At 46.3% G+C, this 21,838-nt stretch overlaps 1 non-coding gene across 1 annotated transcript; it reads left to right on the forward strand.

The window, feature by feature from the left end:
- The first annotated feature begins 20,810 nt into the window (after positions 1 to 20,810).
- On the forward strand, positions 20,811 to 20,989 carry LOC144781003 (small Cajal body-specific RNA 16). Its single transcript, XR_013600858.1, has one exon.
- The last annotated feature ends 849 nt before the right edge of the window (positions 20,990 to 21,838 follow it).

Consider the following 21,838-nt stretch of genomic DNA (forward strand, 5'->3'; position numbering starts at 1 on the left):
ATTTCACACAACAGACACCATCCCACATGCATACATTTCACACAACAGGCACCATCCCACATGCATACATTTCACACAACAGACACCATCCCACATGCATACATTTAACACAGCAGACACCATTCCACATGCATACATTTGACACAGCAGACACCATCCCACATGCATACATTTAACACAGCAGACACCATCCCGATGCATACATTTGACAGAGCAGACACCATCCCACATGCATACATTTCACACAACAGACACCATCCCACATGCATACATTTAACACAGCAGACACCATCCCTCATGCATACATTTAACACAGCAGACACCATCCCACATGCATACATTTGACATAGCAGACACCATCCCACATGCATACATTTAACGCAGCAGACACCATCCCTCATGCATACATTTAACACAGCAGACACCATCCCACATGCATACATTGAACACAGCAGACACCATCCCACATGCATGCATTTAACACAGCAGACACCATCCCACATGCATACATTGAACACAGCAGACACCATCCCGATGCATACATTTGACAGAGCAGACATCATCCCACATGCATACATTTAACACAGCAGACACCATCCCACATGCATACATTTGACATAGCAGACACCATCCCACATGCATACATTTAACGCAGCAGACACCATCCCTCATGCATACATTTAACACAGCAGACACCATCCCACATGCATACATTTGACACAGCAGACACCATCCCGATGCATACATTTGACACAGCAGACACCATCCCACATGCATACATTTCACACAACAGACACCATCCCACATGCATACATTTCACACAACAGACACCATCCCACATGCATACATTTGACACAGCAGACACCATCCCACATGCATACATTTAACACAGCAGACACCATCCCATATGCATACATTTGACACAGCAGACACCATTCCACATGCATACATTTGACACAGCAGATACCATCCCACATGCATACATTTGACACAGCAGACACCATCCCACATGCATACATTTGACACAGCAGACACCATTCCACATGCATACATTTGACACAGCAGACACCATCCCACATGCATACATTTAACACAGCAGACACCATCCCACATGCATACATTTGACATAGCAGACACCATCCCACATGCATACATTTAACACAGCAGACACCATCCCTCATGCATACATTTAACACAGCAGACACCATCCCACATGCATACATTTGACATAGCAGACACCATCCCACATGCATACTTTTGACCCAGCAGACACCATCCCATATGCATACATTTGACACAGCAGACACCATCCCACATGCATACATTTCACACAACAGACACCATCCCACATGCATACATTTGACACAGCAGAGAGGAGGAGAGACACTCCCCCCCCTCTCCCCCAGAGGAGCCGAACCGAGCTTTGCTCTTCAATACATCTCCGCGCGTGCAGTGACACGAGGCGCCTCGTGCTCCGCGGCGGTTGTTGTCTCTCATTCATTGTCCGCGCGGACACTGGAATTCATTCTTGTGCTTCTTTGTGTCCCTGCGCGGACCCCGCCCCACCGGTGCTGCGCTCCGTGCTGTCGGGGAAGGGGTGTAATAACCGAAGAAAGTCAGGGGGTAAATATTACGTTTATTTCCACAGCCCCACACCGAAGCGGTGCGCAGGTAAGGCAGAGATCATAATCCTGACAGTTGGGAGTAGATGAGGGATGGAAGGAAGGGTGGAATGTTGGGGGACCAATGGGAGGGGAGAGGAAACGAGCACGAGAGCAATGGGTCACCGTCTCGCGCACGGAGCACGAGAGGGTGAAGTAATGCAACTCAACAAGGGGCTGAAGTAAATAAAGAAATCTTTCCGTCAACGACTTCATGAGTGGGATTATAGTAACAGCGGTGTCTGTCCAAAGCGCATGCGCAGTTGAAAATCCAAAGTTTAACTCGCGCAGTTCACCTAAGGCTCCTTTAGCCCGAGCGCATGCGCAGTTTATCTAAGGCTCCTTTAGCACGCGCTGTGGGAAGCCCAGTCTATCCCCGGCGCATGCGCAGTTGTTCTTCCACAGGCCCATCTTTAAACCCGACCCCAGCAGGGCCCACAGCACCCACATGAAACCCCAGGTGAGGTCTTGAGATACAAAGATTGTCTGGTGCTGGAGGGTCTCGAGCCTGCTGTACGGGATTCATTTGTTGTTGCATCGAACGATGATTATTTTGTATCAACAATGCTCATTGGCCCTCGCTGCTGGAGTTGGGTCGCTCTTTTCAAGGCCTCAGCAAACGGGGACAAGTCTGTGTGATGAGAAGATCGACTTGAATCCCGTTTGTGGCTTTCACCAGAGTGGAGGGGGGTAGCCCCATCAATCGAAAGTGAAAGAACGCACTCCCAGGCAGCACCGACTGCGACTCATTGTACCTGGGCCTGGGCCTGCACAGCATCACTGATGAGGATAAAACTCCCCCAAATATGACTCAACCTCACTAGGGCCTCAGTGACCAGGCAGCGGTCAGCCAATGCCCATCAGGTAAACAAGCATTGGCATCGCCAGTAGATCTCACTTTTGGGACCTTATAAGCATTTAGTTATCCAGCACAATATCCTTGGTGCAACAACAGTTAGTTAGTTAGTTAGTTAGTTAGTGCGCCTACAGCTAGCCGGCCTGCGTCCGGACACGGTCAAGGGCAAGGAACCATGCCGGATTCATCCCAGAAAACGGTAAACTCATCACATATGATAGAGCATTATTACTCTCATTGAGATACTCGGGTAGAGCCCATTGTGAGATGACTCTAGCGCCAACAAGCTTGATAAGGAAGAAGACGTCATGCCCTCTCTGCCAGACTAAGTTTAACTCAGACAAGATTGAAGGGCCACTACAACTAGATAGGCCCACAAGGAATGAGATATGGGACTTATTAACAGTAGATCCTTGCCAGCACACACCACAGAAATCATAATGCTAATAGAGAATGAAGAACTTAACATTCTCTTCGTTACTGAAATGTGGTTGAAAGACTGGTCCGACCCTGACATAATCCAAGGACTAACCCCAGATTTCCTTATCCAAAGACAAGGTAGGATGGGAAAAACGGAGATCGGGTAGCAATCATTTACAAAAACGACTATGAATGCATGATATCGTCTGTTGCCACCACCAACAGTGAAACTGTACAATTCAGCCTAAAACATCGGCTAGTAACTAGTTTTCAGGCACACTGCTCTATGTAAATGTAAAAGTAAATGTGTGTATACTTGTAAAGCGCACTATCACCTGAAAGGTATCTTGGCGCTGTATACCGCTGTGGAACCCTTCCTGGCTTTCCATGTGAGATGCCCCCTTACTGGACACCTCCAAGTTGAGGCCAGGCATCCTAGCGCTTTCGGGGCCATTGTGGAGATTAAGCAAGCTATTGCCCAGAGTTGCAGAGTGGGACCCATGATTAGAGTAGGCACCTAGGTGAGAATTATCGAGTCCGTGGACATTGAGCCAAAGACCCTGCCGCGTCGGGAATTGATCCCTGGTCCCGGGCCAGACCTCTGCCTCAGGGTCTGCCTCTCTAATCGGTGAGCCACACTTCTCCCCAGGACCCCTCCATTCCTAGACGAATTTCCCAGCTTAATAGCAGACATGGTGGCCAGCAATATGTCCCACATATGAGAGTCCACATGGACATTTCAACATATATATCAGGTTGGAACTGTCACATGTCCCATTAACTCTGAGTTTAATTTTTGTTCCTTGTGACGGGTGATTGATTTTGTTGCCTTTAATAATCGCGTTGCAGTTCCCGCAGTTATGGCATGGTAATGTGCCTCTAAATTCTTTTGTTGGCGATGGTGTTTTTTGTTTCAACAGTTCTTTGATGTTTTATGTTCTTTCATACACGAAGATTGGATTGCTTGTGAATAATCCTTTAAAATCCTCTTCCATGGAAAGTAACGGCCAATGTTTGAGAATTACTCTTTTGATATGGTGGCTTCTGGTGGATTATTTAGAGACGAGTACTGTCCTTTTTTCTTCCTCCTTGGCTGTGGGTATTAACAGTTCATTTCTATTTAGGTCCTGTACTCTATCGGCCGCCTGTATCAGTGTGTTCTCAGGGTATCCTCGATTTTTGAATTTCTTTATGGTCACTGTTTTCTGTTTTTGGTACATGTTTTCTGATGATGCTATACGTTTAAATCGAAGCAATTGTGAGAATGGTAGATGTCTTTTCAATGATGGTTGGTGAAAACTTTGAAAATGAAGCAGGTTGTTCCTGTCGGTAGGTTTTTGGTATACGCAGGTTTCTATGGTTCCTTGCACATTGGTCACCAAAACATCCAAAAATGGTAATTGAGTTGCACTATGATTGTAGGTGAATTGTATTCGTTCGTTCACGTGGTTGAGTTTCTGGATCACTGTATGGAGGTCTGAAGTTGATCCCCTCCACAGGATGAAGATGTCGTCAATAAATCTATTATACAAAATGAGATTATCTTTCCACATTGGTTGACTCATGATGTGGTCTGTTTCAAATTGGTGCATAAAAATGTTTGCGTACGCCGGCGCCGCAGTTTCCCATCGACGTTCCTGAACATTGAGCATAAAATTCATCTTCCCATTGGAAGTAACTGTGAAACAGCGTGAAGTGCATAAGCTCCAGGAGTAGAACTTGTAGGTTTTCTTCCTTGTCGCTGTTGAGTAAAGTTGTTTCGATGGCTGTGAGACCAAGGTTGTGTCGAATGGAGGTGTAGAGTGTTTTAACGTCGATTGTACACATGATCATGTTAGCAGTGAATGGTGGTTTATGTTGTTGTTGAGTCAGGGGAAAACCTTCAAAGGCACAATTAATTTTAATGGAACTCCACTTGAGCAGGTAGAGGCATTTACGTATCTGGGAATATCTCTCCAGAGTAACATGGGCTGGAAAAGTCACATTGACATGGCTGTTTTAAAATTTCCTCAGCTTGCGGGTGCCTTAGCCACAAAGCACAGAGCTTCTTTTACTAAGCCAATCACACCTGCCTTAGAGATTTATAATATGAAGGTTATAAGTGCCTCTTTGTATGGTTCAGAACTCTGGGGATTCAATTACTTAAACCAACTAACAATGACGGAGAATAAATTCCTACGTTGCTTAGTCGGGGTCCCCCAAAGCACTCCTACCATCCCGCTTTTATATGATCTTGGCAGGAAAAAAATTGAGGATTTAGTACGGCTACGGCCCCTACTGTACTGGAGGTGTATCTGGACAACTCCAGAACTAGCTCACTACGCCCTTGCACTAAAGGACATCATTAGGGCTGATCGCTTTCATTCTATCGTATGGCTTAAAGAGATAAGGGGCTTATTAACAAAGTTGGAGCTTGACCACCTATGGGTAGTTGCAGACGTCCAAAGTTTCCCGTCAAAAACAATTCTGAAAAAAAAGTATTGGGAAATGATTTGGACGTTCCCCCATAGTACCTGTATAAACACTAATTTAACAGGATGGTTCCTTGATTTTAAATCTCGTCCACTCTGTGAAGCTTATTGGGATAATGTAGAGGGTCCGCTTGACCGAAAGCTGTATTTCCAGTTTAGAACTGGAACTTTACCTGTAAAAGCTTTCAGCTATAAGTGGTCAGCAAATCGGGATGACAAATGTTATAATTGCAGAAATCTGATTGAGAATGTATCCCACATGCTGTTTGTATGTCCCCTCTATACAAGCCCTCGTAGCAAGTGGCTAAAACCAACGTGCATCAATATGGGCACCCGGAGATACATTGAGGCGCTAAGGATATTGGAGACTGATTGTTCACCTTGTATAGCGATTGCTGTTGCTAAATTTCTAAGGAAGGCCTGGATTATACGCACTCGCACTTTAAATTCTATAGAAGTCAACCAATGAACCCTAAGACACTCAAAAAGATGATTGATCCTGTTTTATGTATATATCAGCTGTTTTAAAATATCTTTTAAAAAAATGAGTTTTTTAATTCGTAAATGACAGCTACAAAGATTTAATAACTTTTTAACATTGTATTTTTATTGCTATTTAGTATTTATAATGTTTATGTCTAATGGTTGTAATAGGATGTATAATTTTGCTTTTATGACACGCTGTCGAATAAAGCTTTTTGAAATTGAAATTGAATTGCATGTTTGTAATTCTGAGGAGATATGATATTATTCTATTCTGACTCATGTTGCAGGCGAACCCTAGTATGAGTCTACACTAACTGTTTATTGCTCATTTTAAACTAATAAACAGATTGAATTGGAGGACTCTGAGACTCTGAAAATGCATCTCTGCCACGGACGAGACCTCTCTGGTTGTTTACTCGGAAGCAGGAGCAAATCTTGCAACAATACCTGAACTCCCGACAGTCATCTTCAAAAAAGTGAGTATAAAACAAGCTTGCAAAAACTTGCATGCGTATCTGCAGTGGCTGTCCTTAAGTGGCATTTTGTTAACTATTCAAAAGTGCACTCAAAGCGAGCTCTGGCTGATGCTTGCGCATCCACGGAGCCATCGTTGAATGAACAGGTTCTGTTTAAGTAAAGCACATTCAAATATTCTCCCTGTAGATGTGCGTGCATCAGTGGTAGGAGCAATCTTTGACGAGATTTGTTAAAGCAAGTGCCATTTGAAGATGCAAGTAGTGCCTGCGTGCGCTTGTGGCACGTTAGAATGTCAGCGTGCGTGCGCTCGCAGTCAGCTCTTTTTGGAAGCACACACTCATGCTTGTGGTGTGCCCCTCCTTGCTCCCGCAAGGCGGATGCCGCCACAAGCACAAGTATGTGCTTCCAAAAAGAGCAGAACGACGGTTAAAGGTCCTCCTATGCAGCGCATGTGCACTGCTTATGCGAGAATTAAAAAGGGCATCCTGTATGGTACCCTTTACATGGGTGCTTGTGTTTATCAGTTGTTTCAGTTGCATGGCCTCCATGTCATGAATTAATCTAACTGCTGTGGTATTAGCTGGTTCATCCAGATGGAAGTTAAAGTCCCCCAATAATGTAATGGAGCTCTTGCTGCCCAACATGTCTGCTGTTAAGCTCGGAAATTCCTCTAGGAATGGAGTGGGGGTTCCTGGGGGTCTATAAAGCAGTGTGCCTGAAAACGAGTTAGTAGCCGATGTTTTAGGCTGAATTGTACAGTTTCACTGTTGGTGGTGGCAACGGACGATATCATGCTTTCATAGTCGTTTTTGTAAATGATTGCTACCCCGCCTCCCCATCCTACCTTGTCTTTGGATAAGAAAATCTGGGGTTAGTCCTTGGATTATGTCAGGGGCGGACCAGTCTTTCAACCACGTTTCAGTAACGAAGAGAATGTCAAGTTCTTCATTCTCTATTAGCATTATGATTTCTGTGATGTGTGCTGGCAAGGATCTACTGTTAATAAGTCCCATTTCCTATTGCTCATTCCTTGTGGGCCTATCTAGTTGTAGTGGCCCTTCAATCTTGCCGGAGTTAAACTTAGTCCGGCAGATAGGGCATGACATCTTCTTCCCTATCAAGCTTGTTGGCGCTAGAATCATCTCACAAGGTCTTGAATTAACACAACCTACCGCGGATTAAAGAGGGCCTGTGGATCACAACTGCGGCGGAGGGCGGGTTACAGAGGCCTTGGGTAAACAACTGCACATGCGCGGAGGACAGACACTACCTCCCGCCACCGAGCATTGGTTCAGGAAGGTCTTGAATTAAGAATCTGGGACTCACTTCCTCCAAACATTAGAAACATTCCAAACACGGCAACATTCAAGAGGGAAGCGAAGAGCTTTCTAATGAACAAGTTCCTCCCTTAGGCAAGACTTTCCATTAGTACTACTCTGGAATCCTGATGTAGAACTTAATGGCAACACACATCGGGATCATTCGGAGAGGGTTAGAGTTACACCTTTGTACACTAAACAGATCCTAAATGTGTCATTGTTGAAACTGCTAAGAAAGACATATACCGGACTCTAATATATATATTAACACTACTATACCGTTGTACTCTAACTGTAACACATGTAACCGTGAAACGCTCTGATACCCGTGTCTACCGAGCGCTTTCTGATTTGGAATAAAACCTTTTCTTCCTACCGGATTGCCTCCTCGGATATCATTTACTTCCGTTTCTCTTAAGCAGCGAACGCACAGGTTGTTGTTGGTTATTCCGAAATTAAGCGCAGCTGATTTAGGGCTTGACACCATCTAAGCTGGAGGGCAGTTTTCCTGTTGCCACGGTTAAAATATTCATTCTTTCCCCCACCTCGCCATGCAATGCAGTTTTATTGCGCCCGAACCCCAGAGGCTTTGAGGAGGAGATCGGATCATCCACAGGACTCCCAGCAGACGACCTTGGGGTGCCCTTTGCTTACCGGGGACGTACAGTATTAGTGTGGAAATTACCACATAAAAACCTGCAAAACACAAAACCCATCCTAGAAATGTGCCCACGAATGACGACGTCATTACATAGGTACTATTTATAAGATTAATTTAAAAAGAAGGCAGCGGAACACCACTTCCATAGGAGCAGATACGACGGGTATAAATAAATCTACAGCAATGCAACTGAATGAATGAATGAATCTGCCTTCACTGACCGGAAGAGGAAAGTCCATTTTGCCTTTCACCCGCGGAAAAACACAAATTAATAAAACTACCAGAATGTTAGCCCCATAACTCCCAAGTGCATTATGGTATATGCAGTTCACTGTAATGTTTCATGGCATGCGGCATTCACCAACAGGGAATAGTCCATTTGACGCACCCCCATGTTTTGTCCACTGCATTGAACCCACAGCTTCCAGAGGTTCTTGACAAAAAGAGCTCAAAGCTGCAGGTGAGTCAAACCCCAACTGGCGAGACCTACACATTCTATGTCCATGGGTTCTTGCTTCACTCAATGTATACTATCACCCGCTTCTATGTGACCTGGTCTCCAGCTCAACCAAGGCTTACAGAACCATCCTCACATCCCTGGGCAAAGAGGTAACCCCAGAAGAACGTTTTTATCCCAGGGGACAGTCTCAACGTCCATGTTCATCCAATACAGCTATCACACACATCGCTGCCAAGGTTTCAGATTGCAATGTGTGACATTTTCATAATTTCATTGTAATTATGAGTGACATTTCAACATGTATGAGTGACACTTTTTCATGAGCAAAATCATGAGGAAAACTTATAAAAATCAGAAATTACACTCAATTGAGTAAAGGGAACCTGTAAAAAGATCTTAAAACTACTACAAAGCACCAGAAATGGAAGGGCACTACCCAGAGACAGACTGCGTGACTGCAGTTCTCAGTAACATAAGGCAAGCAGGCACTGCAGCTGCTCAGAAGATCTAATTGATTTGCTCATTCATGACAGCATGCTAGCCTAAAAAACAAAGTTCATAGCATAGCAAGTGCAATTTGGAGATTATACCATAAATCAGGCCTCTTTGAGACCGGCCAAACTGAATGACAAACTAACTTTGTTTTTCATTTCTGTTCGAGGACAGACTAAAGAACATGCTGAACATTTAACACCATCCCACATGCATACATTTGACACAGCAGACACCATCTCACATGCATACATTTGACTCAGCAGACACCATCCCACATGCATACATTTAACACAGCAGACACCATCCCACATGCATACATTTAACACAGCAGACACCATCCCACATGCATACATTTAACACAGCAGACACCATCCCACATGCATACATTTAACACAGCAGACACCATCCCACATGCATACATTTAACACAGCAGACACCATCCCACATGCATACATTTGACACAGCAGACACCATCCCACATGCATACATTTAACACAGCAGACACCATCCCACATGCATACATTTAACACAGCAGACACCATCCCACATGCATACATTTGACACAGCAGACACCATCCCACATGCATACATTTGACACAACAGACACCATCCCACATGCATACATTTAACACAGCAGACACCATCCCACATGCATACATTTGACACAGCAGACACCATCCCACATGCATACATTTGACACAGCAGATACCATCCCACATGCATACATTTGACACAGCAGACACCATCCCACATGCATACATTTAACACAGCAGACACCATCCCACATGCATACATTTAACACAGCAGACACCATCCCACATGCATACATTTAACACAGCAGACACCATCCCTCATGCATACATTTAAAACAGCAGAAACGATCCCACATGCATACATTTCACACAACAGACACCATCCCACATGCATACATTTCACACAACAGACACCATCCCACATGCATACATTTCACACAACAGACACCATTCCACATGCATACATTTGACACAGCAGACACCATCCCACATGCATACATTTAACACAGCAGAAACCATTCCACATGCATACATTTAACGCAGCAGACACCATCCCACATGCATACATTTGACACAGCAGACACCATCCCGATGCATACATTTGACAGAGCAGACACCATCCCACATGCATACATTTGACAGAGCAGACACCATCCCACATGCATACATTTAACGCAGCAGACACCATCCCACATGCATACATTTCACACAACAGACACCATCCCACATGCATACATTTATCACAGCAGACACCATCCCACATGCATACATTTAACGCAGCAGACACCATCCCACATGCATACATTTGACACAGCAGACACCATCCCACATGCAGTAATTGCAAACACAACAGTGATGGACAGAATGTGGATCAATGTCACACATTCACCCCAGTCCAAAGATCTGGGCCCAAATCCATCGTTTTTCCACTCCACACCACCCTGGGTTAGACAATGGCGATATGCAAATCAGCGCTGACCCTGTTGCCCCATGGGAACAGTCCAGTCCGAACTACAAAAGCCATGTCCTTCCCAGAACGGAATCAAGCATCCGAGGACCGGCCCGGTTTCGAGGTAACACCTCTCATCAGCCCGGCTAGCTTGACTCCAGTGGTGTGGAGTGCCTGGGACTCACGTCTGAGCATCCCCAGTACACTTAGAGCGGTAATTGCAAACACAACACACAGCAGACACCATCCCGATGCATACATTCGACAGAGCAGACACCATCCCGATGCATACATTTGACAGAGCAGACATCATCCCACATGCATACATTTGACACAGCAGACACCATCCCACATGCATACATTTAACGCAGCAGACACCATCCCACATGCATACATTTCACACAACAGACACCATCCCACATGCATACATTTGACACAGCAGACACCATCCCACATGCATACATTTCACACAACAGACACCATCCCACATGCATACATTTCACACAACAGGCACCATCCCACATGCATACATTTCACACAACAGACACCATCCCACATGCATACATTTAACACAGCAGACACCATTCCACATGCATACATTTGACACAGCAGACACCATCCCACATGCATACATTTAACACAGCAGACACCATCCCGATGCATACATTTGACAGAGCAGACACCATCCCACATGCATACATTTCACACAACAGACACCATCCCACATGCATACATTTAACACAGCAGACACCATCCCTCATGCATACATTTAACACAGCAGACACCATCCCACATGCATACATTTGACATAGCAGACACCATCCCACATGCATACATTTAACGCAGCAGACACCATCCCTCATGCATACATTTAACACAGCAGACACCATCCCACATGCATACATTGAACACAGCAGACACCATCCCACATGCATGCATTTAATACAGCAGACACCATCCCACATGCATACATTGAACACAGCAGACACCATCCCGATGCATACATTTGACAGAGCAGACATCATCCCACATGCATACATTTAACACAGCAGACACCATCCCACATGCATACATTTGACATAGCAGACACCATCCCACATGCATACATTTAACGCAGCAGACACCATCCCTCATGCATACATTTAACACAGCAGACACCATCCCACATGCATACATTTGACACAGCAGACACCATCCCGATGCATACATTTGACACAGCAGACACCATCCCACATGCATACATTTCACACAACAGACACCATCCCACATGCATACATTTCACACAACAGACACCATCCCACATGCATACATTTGACACAGCAGACACCATCCCACATGCATACATTTAACACAGCAGACACCATCCCATATGCATACATTTGACACAGCAGACACCATTCCACATGCATACATTTGACACAGCAGATACCATCCCACATGCATACATTTGACACAGCAGACACCATCCCACATGCATACATTTGACACAGCAGACACCATTCCACATGCATACATTTGACACAGCAGACACCATCCCACATGCATACATTTAACACAGCAGACACCATCCCACATGCATACATTTGACATAGCAGACACCATCCCACATGCATACATTTAACACAGCAGACACCATCCCTCATGCATACATTTAACACAGCAGACACCATCCCACATGCATACATTTGACATAGCAGACACCATCCCACATGCATACTTTTGACCCAGCAGACACCATCCCATATGCATACATTTGACACAGCAGACACCATCCCACATGCATACATTTCACACAACAGACACCATCCCACATGCATACATTTGACACAGCAGAGAGGAGGAGAGACACTCCCCCCCCTCTCCCCCAGAGGAGCCGAACCGAGCTTTGCTCTTCAATACATCTCCGCGCGTGCAGTGACACGAGGCGCCTCGTGCTCCGCGGCGGTTGTTGTCTCTCATTCATTGTCCGCGCGGACACTGGAATTCATTCTTGTGCTTCTTTGTGTCCCTGCGCGGACCCCGCCCCACCGGTGCTGCGCTCCGTGCTGTCGGGGAAGGGGTGTAATAACCGAAGAAAGTCAGGGGGTAAATATTACGTTTATTTCCACAGCCCCACACCGAAGCGGTGCGCAGGTAAGGCAGAGATCATAATCCTGACAGTTGGGAGTAGATGAGGGATGGAAGGAAGGGTGGAATGTTGGGGGACCAATGGGAGGGGAGAGGAAACGAGCACGAGAGCAATGGGTCACCGTCTCGCGCACGGAGCACGAGAGGGTGAAGTAATGCAACTCAACAAGGGGCTGAAGTAAATAAAGAAATCTTTCCGTCAACGACTTCATGAGTGGGATTATAGTAACAGCGGTGTCTGTCCAAAGCGCATGCGCAGTTGAAAATCCAAAGTTTAACTCGCGCAGTTCACCTAAGGCTCCTTTAGCCCGAGCGCATGCGCAGTTTATCTAAGGCTCCTTTAGCACGCGCTGTGGGAAGCCCAGTCTATCCCCGGCGCATGCGCAGTTGTTCTTCCACAGGCCCATCTTTAAACCCGACCCCAGCAGGGCCCACAGCACCCACATGAAACCCCAGGTGAGGTCTTGAGATACAAAGATTGTCTGGTGCTGGAGGGTCTCGAGCCTGCTGTACGGGATTCATTTGTTGTTGCATCGAACGATGATTATTTTGTATCAACAATGCTCATTGGCCCTCGCTGCTGGAGTTGGGTCGCTCTTTTCAAGGCCTCAGCAAACGGGGTCAAGTCTGTGTGATGAGAAGATCGACTTGAATCCCGTTTGTGGCTTTCACCAGAGTGGAGGGGGGTAGCCCCATCAATCGAAAGTGAAAGAACGCACTCCCAGGCAGCACCGACTGCGACTCATTGTACCTGGGCCTGGGCCTGCACAGCATCACTGATGAGGATAAAACTCCCCCAAATATGACTCAACCTCACTAGGGCCTCAGTGACCAGGCAGCGGTCAGCCAATGCCCATCAGGTAAACAAGCATTGGCATCGCCAGTAGATCTCACTTTTGGGACCTTATAAGCATTTAGTTATCCAGCACAATATCCTTGGTGCAACAACAGTTAGTTAGTTAGTTAGTTAGTTAGTGCGCCTACAGCTAGCCGGCCTGCGTCCGGACACGGTCAAGGGCAAGGAACCATGCCGGATTCATCCCAGAAAACGGTAAACTCATCACATATGATAGAGCATTATTACTCTCATTGAGATACTCGGGTAGAGCCCATTGTGAGATGACTCTAGCGCCAACAAGCTTGATAAGGAAGAAGACGTCATGCCCTCTCTGCCAGACTAAGTTTAACTCAGACAAGATTGAAGGGCCACTACAACTAGATAGGCCCACAAGGAATGAGATATGGGACTTATTAACAGTAGATCCTTGCCAGCACACACCACAGAAATCATAATGCTAATAGAGAATGAAGAACTTAACATTCTCTTCGTTACTGAAATGTGGTTGAAAGACTGGTCCGACCCTGACATAATCCAAGGACTAACCCCAGATTTCCTTATCCAAAGACAAGGTAGGATGGGAAAAACGGAGGTCGGGTAGCAATCATTTACAAAAACGACTATGAATGCATGATATCGTCTGTTGCCACCACCAACAGTGAAACTGTACAATTCAGCCTAAAACATCGGCTAGTAACTAGTTTTCAGGCACACTGCTCTATGTAAATGTAAAAGTAAATGTGTGTATACTTGTAAAGCGCACTATCACCTGAAAGGTATCTTGGCGCTGTATACCGCTGTGGAACCCTTCCTGGCTTTCCATGTGAGATGCCCCCTTACTGGACACCTCCAAGTTGAGGCCAGGCATCCTAGCGCTTTCGGGGCCATTGTGGAGATTAAGCAAGCTATTGCCCAGAGTTGCAGAGTGGGACCCATGATTAGAGTAGGCACCTAGGTGAGAATTATCGAGTCCGTGGACATTGAGCCAAAGACCCTGCCGCGTCGGGAATTGATCCCTGGTCCCGGGCCAGACCTCTGCCTCAGGGTCTGCCTCTCTAATCGGTGAGCCACACTTCTCCCCAGGACCCCTCCATTCCTAGACGAATTTCCCAGCTTAATAGCAGACATGGTGGCCAGCAAGAGCTCCATTACATTATTGGGGGACTTTAACTTCCATCTGGATGAACCTGATAATACCACGGCAGTTAGATTAATTCATGACATGGAGGCCATGCAACTGAAACAACTGATAAACACAAGCACCCATGTAAAGGGTACCATACTGGATGCCATTTTTAGGTCTCGCATACGCATTGCGCATGTGCTGCATAGGAGGACCTTTAGCCGTTGCTCTGCTCTTTTTGGAAGCGCCTACTCATGCTTGTGGCGGCATCCGCCTTGCGGGAGCAAGCAAGGGCGCTCCACAATCATAAGTATGTGCTTCCAAAAAGAGCTGACTGCGCACACGCACGCTGACATTCTAACGTGCCGCTAGTGCACGCATGCACTACTTGCATCTTCAAATAGCACTTGCTTTAACAAATCTAATCAAAGATCGCTCCTACCACTGATGAACGCACATCTACAGGGAGAATTTTTGAATGTGCTTTACTTAAACAAAACCTGTTCATTCAACGATGGCTCCGTGGATGCGCAAGCATCAGCCAGAGCTCGCTTAGAGTACACTTTTGAATAGTAAACAAAATGCCACTTAAGGACAGCCACCGCAGATACGCATGCATACATGAATATCTAGGACAACAACAAGCACCTGTAAAGAAAATAGTTTTTGCAAGCTTGTTTTATACTCAGACTTTTGAAGATGACTGTCGGGAGTTCAGGTATTGTTGCAAGATTTGCTCCTGCTTCCGAGTAAACAACCAGAGAGGTCTCCTCCGTGGCAGAGATGCATTTTCAGAGTCTCAGAGTCCTTCAATTGAATCTCTTTATTAGTTTAAAATGAGCAATAAACAGTTAGTGTAGACTCGTACTAGGGTTCGCCTGCAACACGAGTCAGGATAGAATAATATCATATCTCCTCAGAATTACAAACATTTATTTATTTATTTTATTTATTTATCAGATTTATAGTGCGCATGGCTGCCCCAGCGACGGGGCGTCCCAACGCAGACCACAGACTCCCGGACAAGAACCAGATACGAAAAGCTTTAAGCCGGAAAGAGCCAGGTCTTTATGGCCTTACGGAATGCAAAATGATTCCGGATCACTCTGATGAACACAGGGAGTGAGTTCCAGAGTTGCGCGGCCAGGCTGCGAAAGGAACGGCCACCCGCTCTGGCTTTCCAGACACGCGGGGTGCACACCAGAGCTAAGGCGGCAGATCTTGCGTCGTGGCGCAAAGAACTCTAGTAGCCCCGTCAGTTCCGCCGGTGCCTTTGGTGACAAGATCGTATGCGCCAAACAAAGTGCCTTGCATTGAATGCGCTTTTTTACCGGTAACCAGTGAAGTTTCTGAAGTACATGGGAAACCGAGCAAGTGTGCGGAAGGGCCATCAGCATGTGAGCAGCTGCATTCTGTGCCCTTTGAAGAAGCTTGACGCTAGCCTTGTTCGCGCCCAAGTATAGGCAGTTCCCGTAATACAGTCTAGACAAAATTGGCGACTGAGGGATGATTTGGCGAACTTTAGGAGGGAAAAAGCCCAACAACGGTTTCAGGCCCCTCAGAAGCCCAAAACAAGCCCCAGCCACTGCTTTGGATTGGGCGTCAAATGTTAGGCCATTGTCAAACCAAATGCCTAGGTTTTTCACTGTCTCCTTGGGCGAGGGGGCAGGTTTCAGGCGGTTCGGCCAATAAATCTCGGACCACAGCCCCTGATCTTTCCCAAACAGCAAGATCTCGGACTTGCTGGCGTTAAGCTGTAAGCAGTTCATCGCCATCCAGTCCGCAATCACAGAGAGGTCCTCCTTAAACTTGATCAAGTTGGTACAGCTTTTCTTGGAAAAAGCGATCACTAGCTGAGTTTCATCAGCTTATGATACCAGTGACAAACCCCTTCCCTTTGCCCACACAGCCAGTGGCTGGACGTAGATGTTAAACAATAGGGGGCTTAACACTGAACCATGCAGTACACCCTGGCGCAAGGCGAGCTCTTGAGAATGGAAAGGAGGGACGTGAACTTGGAAGGACCTTCCCTCCAGAAAAGACCGTAGCCACTCCAGAGCCTTATCCCTGATGACAATTTCCTGCAGGCGGTTTAAGAGTATCACATGGGAGACCGTGTCGAAAGCGGCACTTAGGTCTAAAAGGACCAAGGCCGCTGAGTCTCCGACATCCAGGTTCGCCCGAATTACCTCCGTGACTACCAATAATGCAGACTCAGTGCTATGGCGGGCACGGAAGCCATTTTGGGATGGGTCAAAGATGGCATTCTGCTCCCCAAACTTGGATAAAATGGATTTCACATGCGATTCTGCCACCTTTGCCAAGAATGGAAGTTGGGAGATCGGGCAATAGTTAGCTGACTCTGCAGGGTCCAACGAGGGTTTTTTGAGCAGAGGAATAACCTTGGTATGTTTCCAGGCCCTTAGAACAGACGCTGAGGTCAAAGAGAGATTAACCAGGTTGAGGTTCAGCGGAAAAAGAAGAGAATGGAACTGACGAAAGTGAGCAGGCGTCAGTGGATCCGCTGGTGAACCTGATTTGATCTTTGAGCAGAGAGCCTCAAACTCCTGCTGAGACAGCGGAGGAAAAGATCACATGGTGTCAACCCCCATGAAACCCAAAGTCCCCACGTCCCCCACCACCTGGGGCGAAATAGGGGTGGGTAAACCCTGATAAATCTTATCGACTTTATTCACATAGTACAGGGCCAACTCAGTACACTGCTGATCGGAGGAGATCGAAGAAGTCCCCGTGGTGCCTCTGCTCTTCATGCTCTTCAGCACAGCGAAGATCATTTCAGCAGGGTTAGTACTGGCCAGAATTTTATCGGCCACAAACTTGGCTCGAGCTTATGATACCGATTAATTGTGACACGATATTTCCTTTTTGCCGCCTGGTCACAGGAGCGCCTCCAGTCACGTTCCAACTGCTTGCAGCCCTTTTTGGCCGTGACTAATGAGTCACTAAACTCAGTACACTGCTGATCGGAGGAGATTGAAGAAGTCCCCATGGTGCCTCCGCTCTTCATGCTCTTCAGCACAGCGAAGATCATTTCAGCAGGGTTAGTACTGGCCAGAATTTTATTGGCCACAAACTTGGCTCGAGCTTATGATACCGATTAATTGCGGCACAATATTTCCTTTTTGCCGCCTGGTCACAGGAGCGCCTCCAGGCACGTTCCAACTGCTTGCAGCCCTTTTTGGCCGTGACTAATGAGTCACTAAACCAAGGGTTCGATGGCCCACAAAATTTCCCTCCCAGCCTCGCCGGAATACCACTATCCAGGCCTGAGGTTACCCACTCATTAAAGCAGGAATTTGCTGTTTCCATATCCGGCGGCAACTGGGGCCTATGGCTCAACAGCCATGTCGAGAGACAGCCAGAGTCGAGCTTGTGCCAAAGGCGCTTTAGAACAGGAGATGGGCAGATCAAGTCGCCTTTTACCTGAAGTCGCATGTTAAAAGGGACCAAAAAAATGGTCGGTCCATGCCTGCGGAACGGGCGGTAGAATTGTGAAAGGTCTTAAGTGGGAAAAGAGAGGGTCTAGCAGGTGACCAGGCACATAAGTACATGTTTGAACCTGTTGGATCATCTGATAGGCCTCCAGATCCGCCAAAAAGCTGGCGATCTCAGCCGTCCCGCAATTATCAAGATGGAGGTTGAGGTCCCCGAGAATAGTGAAATTTGCCGTCCTGCATGCATATTGTGCGACTTTGTTGAGCAGATCTTCTCTAAAGGGACAAGATTGACCTGGCGGGCGGTAAATGAGGAGGCCGGTCATAGTGAAATTTTAATTCAGTGTGATTTTAAACAGAGCGCTTTCACAGACAGCGATGTTCTCTTTACTCAGGGAACAATTGTAGACTTCCTTTGCAATGATTGCAATGCCCCCCCCTCTGCCGGCCTCTCTGCAAATACTATATAACCTATATCCCGAAGGAAGGGCCGACCAGGATTCAGCCACCGAGTCAGGCGTAAGCCATGTCTCGGTCAGGAATAGAACATCCGGAGCCTCCTCTGTTAGAAGATCGAAAACCTCACCGTGATGTTTGGCAAGAGATCTACAGTTCAGACTCAAAAACTTTAGATCAATACCATCTCCTAGACGGGAATAGGAATCCTTAGATGGAAATGGCAGGCACAGTACTTACAGTGAAAAGCATCCTCGCTTGGAACCCAGACAGGAGAGGGAGACTTAACTTCCCACGCCAATAACTCATCACGCGCATACACAATGCGAGCAGCAGTGAAAAGGGCAGGGGTCCTGGCGACGGCCCGGCGCGGACGGGTGCAGACGGACTTGCCTTAGGCCCCGGATGTGGCCAGGCAGGCGAGTCAGCAAATACTAGTCTGCGACCTCGTCGTTCCTCCCCCAAGATGGCGAACACACTCCCTCCCTTGCCCCGACCAGTGGATCCCCGAGGGCAGCAAATGTGCAATCAGCTTTAAAATACGGCGCAAAGAGGTAGAAGATAAAAGCAATTCAGTCCCCACACAGTTAGAAGCACAAATATGTATGAGCAGCGAAATTATTAATGCAGCGCTAGCAAAGCTCCCGGCTCACACCTCCGGAGTATGGAGTATGAAACATGCATAGATGGTGCCTTCAGCATGCCAATGCACAACATTGATGCAATTTTTAGGTCTCGGCTAGCGTAGGCTGCGCTTGCGCAGTCTCGCTGGCGAGATTTTATGTTTTCTAGTAGTGGAGCTTAAACCCGCCCCTCTTCTCCATTGGCTGAAGAGGTTTGTCTGTCAATTTAAGCCCCGTCTTTTTCGGATTGGGGGGGGCGTGTTTTTTCGGTTCTTTCTTTCTGTGACGTCTTCAGTCAATCAAAAAACACCCCCCCCCCAATCTGAAAAGGACGGAGCTTTGTTCCTTCGTGTTTACGCTTGTTTTTTTATTTTACTTGATATGTTTATTCCATCGCTTGGCTAGTACATGAGACGTTAAGGCTAGACACGTAACACAGAACATTCCGCACTCCCCAAATATGTTATATTCTCCTCCTCGTATATCGTAGAAAAACGGTTGACTTTTTCTGTGAATAATAAATAAAATGTCGGAAGGCAAACCCAACATAGCAACTTAGCAATATTCTAGTTGTCTTTTATTCATATTAATGACAAGGCTCGGCTGGACAGGTCTCTGGATATCCGCTTTTGAAATGTTCACCAGCGTGCGTGTCAAGCCTCAACAAAATATTACGTCAGGAATGTTAGTTGTGTTGCAACGTTGGCGATTGGATTAGTGATCTCGCGAGAGTTCTTTGAGCGAGTCCCTGTGATATTAGCTGGTAGACCCCGTGTGTCTCTCTTTCACCCCCAACATGGCACCGAAGGCCAAGAAGGAAGGTAAGAGCTGGTGGCTGAGTGAACGGGCCTTCGGGGGATTTGTGGGGAAAAGAGCTCGCTGAGGGATTATTTTGTGGAGAAACGTGATAATTGTCTGTCAACCTCCGTGCAGGGTGTTGTAGGCAACGTACAGCCTTTAATTGTAGATAAAAATTGGACCGCATGTTTAAGGGAGTACCGGAACGTACCGCGCTTCCTGGACAGGTGCACGGATTTCTTTAACGTTCCTGCACTGTTTCGTTAGTGGATATTTTTTCCATTTGTTTAGGGAGGTAGGAGGGAAGTGATTAATTATCCGGGGTGTTTGCTAGTGCTTTATACCTGGGCTGCGAGGAGCTTCTTACGAGCAGGAATGCGAATTATATTTGTAGTCTGTTGAGTGGTTTTATATAGCGCCCTTGGGGGAAGTTGTAAAGAATGAAAGTAATCTGTGTTACACTCCCCGGGAACCGGGAACGTGCCCGGCATAAACCCACGTCATTTTTTTCTGTTTAATTTTATTTTAAGTGTAAACTGCTTTACTGCCTGTTCTTGCATGTGTGTGTGTGGATATTTCATTTCGCTCTGGTGATGGAGCACATGGTCAAGGAGGTTGGCTCTTGTGTAGCTGACCCCTGCCTGGGCTCAGTTCGATACCAAGGCAGCCAGTCCTGGACCTAGAGAAACCAAAGGGCTACCTCCTCAGAGGGGCTCGTGCAGTAACAGGTGTGAACATCTTAGCAGCAGTTTGGTGATCATGTATGATACTGCAAACATGCGTTTAGGTGAACTACCCTATGACTAAAATTTGTATATTTAGCATGGTCTAGTAGCTCAGCAGATGACCTGGAAAAAGGTACATAGAGCCTTGCTTGCACTTCCAAAACAACAGTTGGTAAAGGGAATACTGTCGAAGTAACGTTAAACTAATTATCTCAAGCGGGTTTTGTGAACCGGTGACGGGTGTGTATGACGTGTATATTAAAAATATACATGTCACCAATGAGATCACGCTGTGTTAGAAAGATTTGTTTCAATACAGTGGTTTACATTCAATTTTCTATGCACTTTGTTTTTTTCCCTATATGTGTTTTTCGTCGACGATGGATTGACATCCTGTTTTGAACTATCAAGTCAGGAGAAGGATGTTATCACTAAATCTCAGGTGATACTTTATCTTTTTCACTAATTTATTTATAAGCAGTAGCGGTAATGGTCCTGATGAAGCAGCTAGACACCCCGTGGATCTAATTAGTCTGCAGAAACATGTCGACCTTCCATCTTCATTAGTGGTTATTTGTTTAGACCACTACGCACTTTCTTAATTTTAGGACCGAAGAGAATCTTAATAAATATTTTTTCTCTTCTTTACCTAATTTTACAGTTTTTTTCACAACTTCACTTTGCACTTCACTTTTAGCACTGCTTTCAGTCACCACACTATACATCATGTGTTCTCCTCACACTGGGCACCACATGTAGGATTAGGCTTTAACCATCTGCCAGTCCACAGTGGGTCTCACAATTTACCTCAGAGGGGGAAAGATCCCAGATGATGAATGGCGGTTCCGAGTGGTGACTGATGGGAATCTTTTCACAGAGATGAGAGACCTTATGTGTGATTTTCA

This window comes from Lissotriton helveticus, chromosome 1_1 (genome assembly GCF_964261635.1).
Source record: "Lissotriton helveticus chromosome 1_1, aLisHel1.1, whole genome shotgun sequence".
Taxonomy (NCBI): domain Eukaryota; kingdom Metazoa; phylum Chordata; class Amphibia; order Caudata; family Salamandridae; genus Lissotriton; species Lissotriton helveticus.